The sequence below is a fragment of the Terrapene carolina genome, unplaced genomic scaffold (assembly GCF_002925995.2).
Source record: "Terrapene carolina triunguis isolate 2854851 unplaced genomic scaffold, T_m_triunguis-2.0 Scaffold96, whole genome shotgun sequence".
In the NCBI taxonomy this organism is placed as follows: Eukaryota; Metazoa; Chordata; order Testudines; family Emydidae; genus Terrapene; species Terrapene triunguis.
Genome location: NW_020664447.1, coordinates 38,068,336 through 38,083,467, shown reverse-complemented (window position 1 = coordinate 38,083,467; position 15,132 = coordinate 38,068,336). Strand labels below are relative to the sequence as shown.

Here is a 15,132-nt window from a genome sequence, read left to right as displayed (position 1 = left end):
CTATCATCTCTAAAACCCCACTGTCAGATATACTTGCTGTACATACTCTTTTTTAAGCTCACCATTGTTTACAATATTCTCTTCAAGGCTTAAAATAAAACTTCCTTCTCTATTGATTTTGTTTTCCTTTTCCATTTGGTAAATGATGACTTTTGTCCTTGGGTTTTGTTTTGTATTTGCTAATGAAGCTTGAAATTAACACAGCTTTCTTGTTTTTCTCTGTTGGCTGGATTTTGGGAACAGTTTTTGTTGCTTGCTTCTGTGGAGGTAGGCAGAGGAGAGAATAAAATATTGCTTTTGTGTAGGGCCCATGTAAATAAGAGTGATTGTTTTCTATCATTTAGCAATAGCAATGGATCTTAAATGTGTATGTATTTGGAGGACCTTCCCCTTGAGATTAATACAACTGTGTTAAAATAGGTCAAATGCAGAGTCAAAATTATTTGACACTGCCCCCTTTAGCATAGATTTTAACTGGCTAAATCATTTTTTTTTTTTTTTAATTCAGATCCTATCCACCACTTTTCTAATGTGCCATCGCTTCAGTATCTAGGTGCCAGTTTCAAGCTTTTGGTTAATTTGGTTGTTTCACAATGTAAACATTACACCTCTCCTTCCACACACACATTTTGGGGTGGGGTGATGGGGAAGGAACGAGAGAGGTGACTGTTTTAGGTCTGCTGGGAGCAGTAGCCTTTGTAGGTAGGTTTTTCTTTGTTTCTTTTTCCTCTGGTAACTGTGCTGTCATTTATCTGAAACTCTGCTGGGTTTCCCTGTCCCCCATCACACTCTTGGCTACCAGAAGAGGTTACAGAAGGCACTTTCAGTGTTCAGGGCTGCATGCAATAGTAGCAGTTGGGTGCAGTTCTTAAGTGGTCTTTTGATGTTTGGGAACAGAGCCCCTGGAGTAGTGAAACCAAAACTGGGCTTAATGACAAATAATATATCGCAAAAAGGAGAAAATCCAATAATTCTCTATAGAATTTAATAGGGATGAATCCAGTAGGGCTGTGTAGAAATTACTCTAAAACCCATAGAGAATGAGACTCTAGAATTTTTAAATCCTCCAATATAGTAGGGGTAATATCCCTGTAATAATATCCCTGTAATGGAAAGCTTACGTTCAGTTGTATAGCCTCTTTCACACCTGCAATTTTTATTTCAATCACTAGTTTGATTCCTGTCTCCATTGGGGGTGGAGAGGACTTGAAAATGTTGGTGAAAAAAGTTTTGAAGGGAAAGATGGTTTTAAAGCCACCCCTTCTCTCCCCCAATCACTGTAGCTGCCAGGAGCCAGTTTGACCCTTGACCAAATTTAGACCAACCTAAAGGCTTTTGCAAGTTTCATCATCTGTAATGGCCATCAAGGTGCCATTGTGCTGTACTCTGGCCATGCCCCTCCCATTCTTGGCACATCCCATATGTTGGGGCTAGGAGGGGGCTGAGAGAGATTGGTATAGAGCTGGTGGAATCCCCCAGCTGGCCTACTAGGGTAGCTCTAAGGCTGCTTAGAGTTGCTATAGCAAACTCTAGGATTGACCCTTAGTACCTTTTAACCTCCCTCGCCCAGCAACTTCCAGTTGCCTCTCTCTGGGCTTCACTCTTGGAAGCACCACCCACCCTCCCCCTTCACCTGAGTTCAGACCCACAAAACTATTCTTCCAGAGGGATTTTAGACAGCAGATGCTCTTCTTCCCTGCCCCATATCTGGGCAGGGAGGAGGATTTGCCATAACAAATTCCTGTTCCCCTTTCCAAATCCTTGATCGTAGCAGTCTCTGCTCCTTCTCTCCCCAGCTACAATGTGCCTAGCTCCTAGCTCATTTCCAGCTCCCTGATGTGCTGAACAGAGCACACAGCCAGCAGGAAGATCAGTATGAGGGTGGACTACCGTACATAGTTGTTGATCCTTGACAAGGAGAGAGGAAAACTGCAGGGAAAAATCCTTCCCTTGTATCTCCCTAGACAATGGGTAGGAAGCATAGTGATTTTTTCCATTTGCCCTCGCTTCTCTCTTAGACATGGAACTTTAACTAGAGGGCAGGCTTAGCCACTACCAAATCAAGGAGAGAACAGATGTTATTACAGGATTCCACTGCTCATAGCACTGTACCTTTTCTGTTAAATTGATACAGGCCGTCTTTCCCTGCCCTGCTCCACCCCCATCATCTCTGCTACTGTGTCCAATAATTGTCGATAAATAGATGAGTTCGATATTTCTGCTAAAGTGATCAGGAGTGAAAGCTGGCATTTAAATTGGACGCCTTAGACTTTTATTAAGGCCCCATCCATTCCCACCAGTGTAGAGCTACTGTTTTAGAGTGTTAGACTCAGGAAGACAGCTCTGCATAGAGCTCCCGTATAGAAGGCTTTTTTAAAACCATAAGGTCCAGAAGCATAATTGTACTTAGGTGAAAGTTTTAATTCTACAGAAACAATGTAGGATTTAAGGGAGCTCAGGTTCCCTCCAAGCTCCTGAGCAGTCTAGAGTAGGAAAGTGTTAGATAAATACATCTTGTTTTTCTACTCTAGAGGGGTGCTCCCACTGGTGATAGTGGTGAGAAGAGGGTAGAAGGAAACATTTTCTTTTCCAGTTGCATCTAATCTGCCTCCCATGTCCACCAGTCTTGCACTGCTCCCAATTAATGTGGAGATTTATCCCAAGGGCTGTACAGCTAAGGGCTGTGATGGCATAGTCTATGAGCTGTGTGAAAAAATTGTTGGTTGGTTTGGCCTAAATTAATGTTTTACTAGTATACAATTTCTGGTTTATTCCCACTACTTCTCCATACCTGCAAAAAGTCTTTTTCTGGTTAATATTTTCTTCCTAAAACTGTGAGTCCCGATTGTAATCAAAACCATCAAACCAATGGGGTATGAGGGAACATGTCCCCTACTCCCACAAACAAAACCTTTAATATTTTTTTGAAGTGACCTAACCTCTCATTCCCCTTTTTGATGCTCCCTGACTGGGAGCCCGACTCACTAAAGCGTCCCTATTCAGGAAAGCACTGAATTAACTTCAGTGGAATGGCACCGTTTTCCTGAATTGGGGCTTGTATTTGTTTAAGCTCTCTCTTGTTCCATGGCAAACACTGTAAAATGGGATTTCCTTTGCTCCACCAAATCTGGACATTTAAAACAATTGAATCCTAGTTCTGATGACACAAGGGACTTACCCTTTATTGCATTGCTTTACTTCATCATTGTTTTCTAAAAGACCCCAATGCATTTGTACTCCCATGATATGCATTGGTTGTGTCTAGAAAAGTACTTACCAAAACTATGATTTGGATGATTGTTCATCCATCTGGCATCCAATTCTTCCATGATAACGAAGTGTGCCACCTTCTTTTTTTAAAAAACCTAGATTTCTGGAGCAGTTTTGTCTTTGTTAATATCACCATCCACAACACAATTAGAAACCGCTGACTGGGTTTCAGTTTAAAGTTGTCTAAAATATATGGAGTGGTATTGAGTGGCCTACAGACAGGGTCCAGTTATGAAGCTGCTACAGAAAAGATGACATATTTTGAATAATGAAAGTTGAATGATGGATTGAAGTTCTCTGAACTGCTGCTGCCTGCATGAAAGCAACAGAATTTTTGGCAAATTCCTAAAGGGGACAGTCCTCCTTTGAACTCCTGGCTGATAGACAGCTCCGCCTGGCAAGAGAAGGACATATCCACGCTGGTTTTGCCAGAGAGATAATTTGCCTCTTGATGCTATTCTTAACCATCTATGATGGAAAATTCCCTAAGAGACCTTCCAGTTCATATCTATGTTCTCCTAAATGTTTGTGATCCTTTAAGACATTTTTGTTTGAACTGAACCACTCTGCCTCATCAGCCTCTGGGTCTCTGTCATAGTATTAGCAGCAATGTGACTTCACCATGCAGTGCTTTGGGAGGAGAAGGCGCATGTTCTTCACATATAACCAGCTTCCCTGAAACAGATTAGAGGTTTTAAAAAGAGCACTACAAGAATTATGTCAATGTTACTGGAAACTTAATTTATGATGTTAAACAGTTCTTTCACCAGGTAACAGGCATTAGTTACTTTTGTGCTAATCTCAGTAGCAAGTACAGTGACTGAAGCCAATTCTCTTAAGTGAGAGGAACCCATATGATGTGAGGCAGTCAAGAGCTGTACAGTAACGAAGGTGGATGCTTTTATTTTTGTAAGAGTCAGATATCCAGTAAAACAACAGATACCCAGTAAACCAACTATATGCCAGACATAGAACTTCATACAACACCCTTTGCAGCAGTTTCTCCTTCCATCACAAATCCTGGGGTTTCCACAATACTGCTCTGCTTCTGGTGTAGCTTATTGCTATAATATAACACTCAAAACCTTTCAGCTATCTTCTCTAGGCTCAATTAGTCATTTCAGTTTATAGTGGGCTTCAGCAGCCATATAAACCTCCTCCTTAGTTAAACACCTTCCCAGTCCTTTATCAGGGTGTCTCCTTCCTTACAGCCTTCCCTCCAAACTCAGTCTTTTGCAGCCCTTCTAGCTGGGGCTTTGTGCCCAGCAGGCTTCTGCTCCTTGTAGGTCCCTCAGCTGAGGCATATTCCTCAGCAGATGTCTGCTTCTTGCAGATTCCTCTCCCAGGCCTCGTCTGGAAGCTCTGGAGAGTTGTCACCTGCCCTCTTCCCAGCAGGCTCCCAGTTGATTTCAATGGGAGTTAGGCAACTAAGCACATTTGAAATTCCCACTAGGCACCTAAATACCTTTAAAAATCTGGCCCTGAAGCCCCTTTTACACTGTTCTAGGAATATTGCAGTTCTGTTCTGGCAGTGTAAAGGAGCCTTATGTAAATAAGAATTAGGCCCTCTTGTATTTAAGGGGCCTAGCACTAGTTCTTTTACAAAGGCTTCTTTGGTACCTAGATGCAGCTCCCTAGGAACCTGATCAGAGAGGTGCTGAGCACCCCCAACTCCCATTAAAGTTAATTGGAGTCAAAGACATTCAGAAACTGGCAAGCCTGTGGGCTCTATGAGAAAATCCCTTAGGCCCTTTGTCATGACTAGAACTGCCCATTACCAAGCCTGCTAGCAGTTAAAAAATTAAAACTGCATCGGGGCCTAAGAGCTACAGCTAATTCCAACAGAACAAGGCAATAAATAAATAAAATAGTGTTTAATTTTAATTTGCATGATAGCCTCTTCTCAGTAATTCCTTTTAGTGCTGAGTGGACTGTAAGCATTTATGTCCACTGCTGTGGCACTTGCTAATTGCTTGATTAATCAATTGTGATATTTAGCTGATATAAAATATCATTTATATACATTAAAGGAATGCTATTCGCTTGTTAAAGTCTAAAATATGACTGACCTTTTGACTGGTTGTTCTGGTGGGGAAGGTCATCTGGGATCTGAAAAATGAATGTATGTTTGTCTGCCATTTTTCCACCAAAAAACAGAAAACACCACCACTTTGGCATGACTTATTGAAATCACGGTGTGAGCGCCCTCTGCTGGTTGCAGCATGTGGTTAACTAACTAAGCACTTCCCATTAAATGATGATATTTTGATGGAGAAGTAAATAAAAGGCAGCCATGTTGACCAATGCTCCATTGGCAAGACAGGAAAACCAAAGTGTTTAAAAAATGGAGAATGGAAAAATGACAATGCAATTTTATTTTCCAGCTTCTAAGATTGCATTACAAACAATGACAAGTATGTTTATATATAATATACTTTCTCTCTCTCACTCACACACACTAGATGGAGTCCATTTAAATGAATGAATGAAGTAACTTACTCAGAATTGTTTTTCTTTCTGTTTAGCTGAGTGATGTGGCGCTAGTTATGTTGGAGTATACAATTACATTACTATATTAGCAATAGTATAAATTATAGGCAGTTCAACAGACTTGCATGGGAAAGCCAGAGCTGTTACATTTACAGTATATGTTTATGTAGATGATGAGCCATTTACTCATTGTGCTGAATTTATCTATCTGTATGATACATAGTTACCTCATGTAACAGCAATGAGGTTACTGTGTATGCAATGGCATAATGTCTTATGCATAGTTATTTCTGCAGTTTATTTCATATTAAATAGTGAAATTTAAATAATTTCTGTGGAGTTTGCCATTTGATTTGAATTTTTAGAACCATTCTGGCTAGTAACTTAATTCTGAGCTGTTCTTAATGCATTCTAGGAAGAGAATTGGTTGGTTGAGAAGACTGATAAGATACTTCCCCCTCAGATTCACAAGTTAAAAACCAATCCACTCAATTGTGTCTGAGTCATTCTTATCTGATGGCTGTTTCATGGCACATGGGGAAATCACCCCTGTTCAGAGAGACTAGATCTTTGTACCACTGAAGCCCCTATGGGCTTAAGTGGAATTTCAGTGGTGCATCACCACTAGTGCCCCCCTTGTTGGAAGTCTGAGAAGAGAAGCCAAGGACTGAAAGGCCCTCAGAAACCAGCCGATGCTCTCACCACTACCGATGGTCCCTCCAGCTCAGATTTGAGACAGGTCAGTGTAGCAAAGTCAGTTTTGTTGATAAATAGGGGGCCTCAGGGTTGTCATTCTGCACCTTTTACGAATACTAAGTTCATGCAAAAATTGCGTTCTGGGGCAATGCTCTACTTGCAACACTGCAAGTCTTCCTTACAAAAGAGTGTACGGGAGAGTATTTTTTTAAAGAGCCAAACAACCCCATAAGCGGTGGGTGGGAGGGGGAAATCCTGTGAAGAAACGAATTTTAAAAACAGAATTTTTATAGCAACAACAAAATGGTTATAAAATTATATCCAAAAATCATCCCTGGAATGTAAAATGCCAACTTAGAAAAGAGGTGTTTTCAGTGCTTGAAATGTGAGTGACAGTTTGGTCCCATCAGCTTGTCAGGCTGGTTCTAAATTGCAGTGCAGTGTTGGTTGGGACCCTTTCTTGCACCTTTCAGGAACAGATGGCATTACCAGGGTCCAGTGCATGTCTAGAAAACTGTTATTTTCAAGGGTTACCTTCAATGTATCTGTATGCTGGACAGCGCCAGAATCCCCTGCAGACATGCTGCTGTCTGTTTGTATTAACACAGTAGTTTAACACCAGTGATGTTGAAGAAGGAGCAGGTATTAGGGCAGCAGCAGTCAGGGCTGTTGGTTCTAACAGATGGCAGGATTATTGCTCGTATAGAAAGGGTGGAGATTATATTTATTTTAAAAATAAGGTTCTTTTTCACACACTGACAAAAGGATACCCGGTCAATGGCTTCCCAAACACCTTAGACTCTACAGCATTCCTTTCATTATAACCATACCACTGGAAATCTCTGGCTCCCCTAGGATAGCAATGTTGTAAATAGGCTATAGGGCAGATGTGTTTAATCTACTGGGAAGAGCTGATTTAACTAACTAACAAACAAAAACCCAACACAACAGCACCTTAACCCTCCATCCTTTATTTTAGTGTTTATGACCAAGTGTTTTTGCTTCACTGCTCATTTTGAAAGGGTTAGTGAGCCTGCCAGTTGACTGAAAGCTCTCTGGTGTGTGAGCTGGCCTGGCTGGAGAGCCTGCAGCGCATAGTGACGAGGTCTGAGCTGTGCTGGAGTTTTTTCCACTGCAGTTTATTGAGGGATAATAAAAAGGTCTCCCAGACAAGTGATGCGTTGGCTTTCCGGGTTGTGGAGATTCACCCTGTCTGGACAGGCAGCCCACCTCCCCCATCCACCCTTTCATCTTACCACTGCCTCACTTTGCTAGACAATTAAATACAGAAAACATCTTGTATTGAAAGGAAAACAGTGCTAGGAATACTTTACACAGCACATTCGCCAGTACATACATCTGCTGGGTGTAGAAACTCAGCACAGTAGCAATAGCATTCTCTGCCATACTTTATAAGTTGTATTATTTTAGTTATTAGGATCTGTGTTCCTGCTACTGAAAGCCCTGGTGTACAGAATCTGTGCAGTGCCTGAGGCCGGTTTCCTGTTGGTATTGGTAAGCAGCCTAACTGCCTTTTGGCAATTAGCAGATCATTACCCATAATGCTATGCACACTGTGATGCGGGCTGGTGGTTTTTTTGGAGGTCGCGCTGACCTAAATCACCCCCAGGAATTGTACAGTGTTGGACGGTTTATGCAGTACAGTAATGAGCTGAGGCTTCGATACAAGGTCATTTGAGTGCTCCCACATTATTTTTCTTAGGCAAGAAATAGCCATTTTGCTTAGCAGCCAGCAGTGTCTAATAGGGTCAGTTTGGGAAAGAAGGAAGCAGAACATTGCTTGATTCAGGATGGGAAATTCTGGGAGGACAATGGTTTCAATGGATCTAAGGTCAGGTTCCACTCTTACACCTCTCAGTTGGGGCCTGTTTCACCACTCCGTTACCCCAGGTTCACAACAGTGTAACTCCAGGAATGAATCAGGCCTTCTGTTGTCAGGAAGCTGGACATGCTAATCAGTGAGCAGAACATATTCTTATTGCTCCGTGAGAAACTGTGTCAAGTATGACTTGGGCTTGATTCTCCACTGCCTTGCACCTTATGTACTGTGTGAAAATAGGAATGGTAGCGTTTTGCATCTATCTAAGGTGCAGTGGAGAATCAGGCCCACCTTTCTATACACAGTCTGATTTTGATCACAGTTACGCCGGTGCAAATCTGAAGTCAATGGAGTTGCACTGATGTAAAACTGGTGTACACCAGAGGAGACTCAGGTGCATCACATCTATATCTCTCTATAACTTTACATAAGTGGTGAAGATATTCTTGTGAATTGCAGAGCCAGTTGATAAGCCTTTATCGTGCACCTTCCCCTTCACTTGCATTCTGCCCAGTGCACCATCTCCCCTTGACTACTTGTAATATTCCAAACCTCTGAGCAACTCGAAGCACAGGGCCAGATCCTCAGCGATGGTAGGGCTGCTTTGCACAAAGCATTCTTAAGAATGGCCTAAGTAGCTGAAACACCATCCAGCCTCTCAGTCCCCAGTACAATAGCAAGTCAAGGGATGGGACTTAGCCAGAATGCACTGTGCTGTGGAGATCCCTGGCTGCCACAACAGCTTTTTGGGTGGCTGCTGCAGGCAGCTGTAAGTTAGAGAGCAGCCTCGCAGTTGCTCTAATTTACACCAGTGGCTGAACTGTCCCCTAGGATTTTAAAGTTTGAGACCCTAAGCAACCCAATCAGGAAGTGTTTCTTTCTTTCCCCATCAAATGTGGAATCTGTCCTCCATATTACTACATATCTACTGTGTAGATCCAGGGCAGCAGAATGTGCAATATTAAGTTCTGCACCAGTGACAGGTATAATGTCTGATGCTGTTTGTTACGACTGCAGGATTTTACATGGCAGTTTGATACCAGTGGAAAGGGGAAATTCTTCTTTGAGTGATGGTCCCTATATGTATTCCAAACTTGGGTGCACATGCGCGCCATGTGACGGAGCTGGAAGTTTTCAGTAGCAGTGTCCGTTGACCTGCATGTGCGTCGTATGTTGCCTCATGCTCAAGGTTATAAGAGGCCATGTGGGGCCACCCTCCCTTAGTTCCCTCTTACCGCTGCATGGTCGGAGTCGGAATCTTCTTTCCTCCATGCTTGTAGTCTATGTACGGCTAGTTTAGTTTTTCTTAATGGTGTAGATAGTTCATAGTTAGTATAGTTGGTCTTGCCCTGCTCAGGGCCTGTCTCGAATTCGTTGGGGGACTATGCCCCACGTTCTGGGGTTCAAAAACTGCACATCGTGCCCTTGCTCGTTCTCAGTGAGTGACGAGCACCACTGCTGCTGGTACTGCTTGGGGGAGGTGCATCTTTCTGCGAGATTTGCAAGTCCTTTCACCCGCGGACCTGCGAGGCTCGTCTTTTGCGACTCCGGAAGTTCCTCATGGAGAAGGGTCTTCAGCTGTGTGGGGAGTCTGATCCAGGACCGATGGAACTGACTGTGCATCTCCCTTCACTGGTGGTGAGTGCTCCACCCACTGCCTCCTGCCCAGATCCATCAGTACCATCAGTGCAGGGCAAGTCCAAGTGAGAGGGTTGTAAGTGTTCTCATGGGCACCGTACAAGTCCCTGTTGCAGACTGCCTCTAAGCACAGTGTTTCCTCCCCAAGCCATGCTAGGTTGGGTGAGACATCGCATATGGACCCCACCGTGCCACCTCCTAAGCTCCCCCATGCAGTGTGTAAAGCTAAAAGGAAGGAGGAGGCACTGGTACCACAACTGCTGTTCCAGCTGTGCGAAGAGACTGCCTCCATGGCATGCACCCCCATTGTGACCGGAGTCTCCACATTCTATACTGCACATGCCTCCACGCTCCAGTGGTCCAAGAGACATCCCCTGGATGCCTGGGTGCATCAAACCTCTGCTCCCAACAGCACACCTACACCTGCCATATCCACCCCTCCACTGCTCTCGATACTGCAGCTCCCTACTCTGGCGGACGCACCGCTCCTCTTTTTGACAGAGACCACACCTGGCGGTTGAGCACAGATGGCCCACACTGATGGCTCCAGTGCTACTGAAGGTCTCTTCGGACTCAGACGGCTATTCATTAGGGGAACCGTCATTCTCCCCTGTGTCAGGGCACAGCTCGGGCTCGGTACACTCCGGCACCGCTGCCTTGGAATGTGTATCCTTGGGGCCTGCCGCACACCCAGGACCCAACCCCATGGGCACACTGGCCACCCTGGGACTCATACCACCGCCCATATCCACCTTCCCAGGCCTTGCACCCTTCCGTCCAGGCTCCTGTGCCGCGCAGGGCATGATCACACCAGTGCCCAACCCCTTAATCAGCAAGGGCTTCTATTTCCTGTACTTTCTCATCCCTAAAAAAGGAGGAGAATTCCACCCCATCCTCAGTCTCCAGCTACTCAACACTTTCATTAGGAAAATCAGTTTCCGTGTGGTGACACTCGCTCCCATCATACCCTCCCTCCCAGCTCTCCACATGAAGGATGTGTATTTTCACATTGACGTCCATGCGGCCCACCACAAGTTTCTTCGCTTTTGTGTGGGCGACAACCACTGCCATTTCAGAGTTCTCCTCTTCGGCATTGTGACAGCTCCAAGGGTCTTCACCAAAGTCTTTGTGGTTGTGGCAGCCCATCTAAGACAACTGGGGTACTCTGTGTTCCCTTACTTAGATGACTGGCTTCTGGTGGCACCATCCCTCTCAGAGACGACATTAGCCATCTGCGCTCTTGGCATCTGTATAAACGAGGAGCAATCTGTGCTTGTCCTGAGGTGGACAGTCCACTTCATCGGGGCATGCCTAGATTCTGGGACAGCTCAGGCCTTTTCCTGCCCTGACGTCCCTAGTGGCAGCTGTATGCTGCAACCCATGCACCATGGTGCGCAGCTGTCTCTGCCTCCTCAGCCACATTGCGGCCTGCCCCCATGTGACACCACAGACCAGCCTGCACATGCGCTGTCTACAGCTGTGGCTCCTATCAGTCTGCAGACTCCACATCGACTACCTGGATGCCACACTGACTGTCCCATGTCTGGTCCGGGCCTCCCTCACCTAATGGACTGACCCCTCCAAGGTGCTGATAGGCACCCCCTTCACGACTCCTGTCCCAACTGCCACCCTCACCACGGACGACTCCTTAGCCAGTTGTAGTGCCCACCTGGATGGACATGTGCCCCTATTCAGACTGTCCACCCCCCACATCCACCTCCTTGTGCTGCCGGACCTCCTCATGCAGGACCAAGATGGAGTCCAACATCCCAGCCCAGGCCTGCTTTGCCTCATGGTCTTGTTTTTGGATGGGGCTTGCACGTAGACAATGCTTGCTCAACACCGGTGTGGCACATACTTATGCTCAGCAGATGAGCTTCCACACGGGCATGCTATGCAGCGAAATGGAAGTGTTTCGTCTCCTGGGCGCAATGCCACCATCTCCCCTTCAGTGACATCTCTGTCCCCACCAGCTCGGTCCACGTCCACTTGGCAGCGCTTAGTGCCTTCCTCCCACTCGGTGTTTATCCACCATCACCCGCTTTCTGAAAGGGTAGATGAACAACTTTCCACTGCTCCTTAAACCTACACCCCCCAGGGACCTCAATCTTGTACTCTCTGCCCTCACCAGACCTCCCTTTGGGCCCCTGCTATGTGCTCCCTCTCACAGTTATCCATGAAGGTCATCTTTCTCGTAGCCATCACTTCTGCTAGATGGGTCAGCAAATTGACGTCCATGATGGCCGAGTTTCAGAATAACCTTCACCCTAAGTTTCTCCCGAAAGTGATCTCAGAATTTCACCTCAACCAGTCCAGCCACCTCCCAGTCATCCATCCCAAGCCACGCCACTCCGGTGGACAGGACCCTGCACTCATCAGATGTCCGCCACACACTTTCGTTCTATCTTGACAGAACCCGCACCTTTTGAACCCCTGCATGCTTTTTTGTAGCCATTGCAGAGAGGTTGCAGGGCCAAGCCTTCTCTTCACAGCGCATATCAAAATGGGCCTCTACGTGCATAACAGAGTGCTATGGGCAGTCTAATACCCTGCTGTCCAACAGGGTTAAGGCCCACTACACGTGGGCACATGAGACCACCACCACCTCCCTGGTTGACATCCCCTGGCATGACATATGCTGGGCGGTGACCTGGCACTCCGTGTATACCTTCACCGCCCACTACACCATCACCCAGGGAGTGGCGGAAGACACAGCTGTGGGCCGGCCGTCCTGTAGACGGCAATACCTTTTGCTTCCTTGCATCCGCCTCCATGCTGATCACTGCTTGATACCACCTCCACCTCCCTGGTTGACATCCCCTGGCATGACATATGCCGGGCGGTGACCTGGCACTCCGTGCATACCTTCACCGCCCACTACGCCATCACCCAGGGAGTGGTGGAAGAGACAGCTGTGGGCCGGGCCGTCCTGCAGACGGCAATACCTCTTGCTTCCTCGCATCTGCCTCCATGCTGATCACTGCTTGATACTCACCCACGTTTGAAATACATATAGGGACCATCACTCGAAGAAGAAGAAGAGGAGGTTACTTTCCTGTAACTGGAGGCTCTTTGAGATGTGTGGTCCCTATTTGTATTCCAATACCTGCCCACTGTCCCCTCTGCTGCGGTCTGCGCTATTCAAAAGTAAGAGGGTGACTAAGGGTGTATCACCCCGCACGGCCCCTTATAACTTTGCCTGGAGCATGAGGCAATGTATGATGCATGTGTGGGTCAACCGATACTGCTACTGAAAACTTCTGGCTCTGGCACATGGCACGCATGTGCACCTGCGTTTGCAATACAGATAGGGACCACACATCTCAAAGAACTTCCAGGTTTCAGAGTAGCAGCCGTGTTAGTCTGTATCCGCAAAAATAACACGAGTACTTGTGGCACCTTAGAGACTAACAAATTTATTTGAGCATAAGCTTTTGTGGGCTACAGCCCACTTCATCAGATGCATAGAATGGAACACACAGAAAGAAGATATTTATACATACAGAGAACATGAAAAGGTGGAAGTAGCCATACCAGCTGTAAGAGGCCAATCAATTGAGATGAGTTATCATCAGCAGGAGAAAAAAAACCTTTGAAGTGATAATCGAGATGACCTATAGAAGGTGTGAGGATACTTAACATGGGGAAACAGATTCAATTAGTGTAATGACCCAACCATTCCCAGTCTCTGTTTAGACCTAAGTTAATTGTATCTAATTTGCATATTAATTCAAGTTCAGCAGTCTCTCTTTGGAGTCTGTTTTTGAAGTTTTTTTGTTGCAAAATTGCCACCTTCAAGTCTGTCACTGAGTGGTTAGAGAGGTTGAAGTGTTCTCCCACTGGTTTTTGAATGTTATGATTCCTGATGTCAGATTTGTGTCCATTTATTCTTTTGTGTAGAGACTGTCCAGTTTTAAAGAACTTCCAGTTACAGGTAAGTAACTTCCTCTTCCCAATTGTCCAGTGAGACATACAGAACTTGTACCCTGAGGTCTAGCTCAAAATACAGAACTCTCACATTATGACATTTTATGTACATTAAAGTGATTTGAGGTAATTTTAGAGCCTTTTAAAATCTATTAGGTATATTAAGACCTGTACAGCTGGACTATGTGTGCTAAGGAAGTCTGGATTTACAGGGGGAAAGATTTTTAGAAGTACCAATAAAACCATTTTAAAACACTCTAAAGCATTTGAAAGGTATTTGTGTGTAAAATAGCGGCATATTCAGAAGACATGGTGGTTTGAGGTGGGATAAATGTTTTACTGGCACTCTTTTGATATTGCCGGAATAATTCACTCATTGCTTTGCCACTTGTGTGTTATGCAAGTCATCCCAAATTATTACAAATAAATCTTCCAGAGCACATCCTTTTAGAATGAATTGTTTTCTCTCTCTCTCGGGTAGTGGTGTGTGTGTGTGTGCATCCCTCCCTCACGCAGATATGTACATAATGTTATAATACGCACATCCTTTGAGCCAAATTTTGCTCTCAGTTAATTCTACAGCCAAGGTGCTTGGCTGTAATAGCAGAATTTACCCCAGTTGATGAATTCCTCATTTTCTCTATAAATATCTTACACGCTTAAACACATTTTCCTTACATCTCTGGTCCTTTACCATTGGCAAACATTGATTATTTTCCACGACACCTGTATTTATAATGGAGCTGAAATTAACATATCTATTTTTTACTTCATTATTTATGCACCATTGATGAATTATGATAATAATTAGCACTGGTAATTTCATCCGCTCTATTAATAAAGACCTTGCACCTATAACACCTTGTCTCCACAGATCTCAAAGTGCCTTACGAACATTAACAAATTATGCCTCACCAAACTCCTGTTACAATAATTAATGCCATTTGACAGATGGAAAAACTGAGTCAAAAAGGTTAAATGGCTTGCCCAAGCTCTCATTGGAAGTCTGTGGCAAGGCTGGGCACAGAACCTAGAACTCCCAAGTCTTTGCTTTTTGTTTTAGCTACTAGCTCGTGATTTCTTTTGATCAGAGGTTTCCTGGGTGTTAATTAATGGGGTGAGCTCACAACATTGTGGTTTTTTTTTGTTTGTTTGCCGGTCGGTCTTGTACAAATAGTGGCAGGTATTTTTGTTTGACACTTTTTAATGCCCAGCAAGTTCTGGATTTTTTCCCTTTAAAAATATGAATAATTGATAGCAGATTGGTTCAA

The 15,132-nt window shown here is 44.8% G+C and overlaps 1 protein-coding gene across 1 annotated transcript in view; it reads left to right on the top strand.

Moving 5' to 3' along the window:
• DPF3 (double PHD fingers 3) overlaps nucleotides 1–15,132 on the top strand; it is a 203,059-nt gene that overhangs the window by 173,396 nt on the left and 14,531 nt on the right. The gene's annotated exons all lie outside the window — the stretch shown is intronic.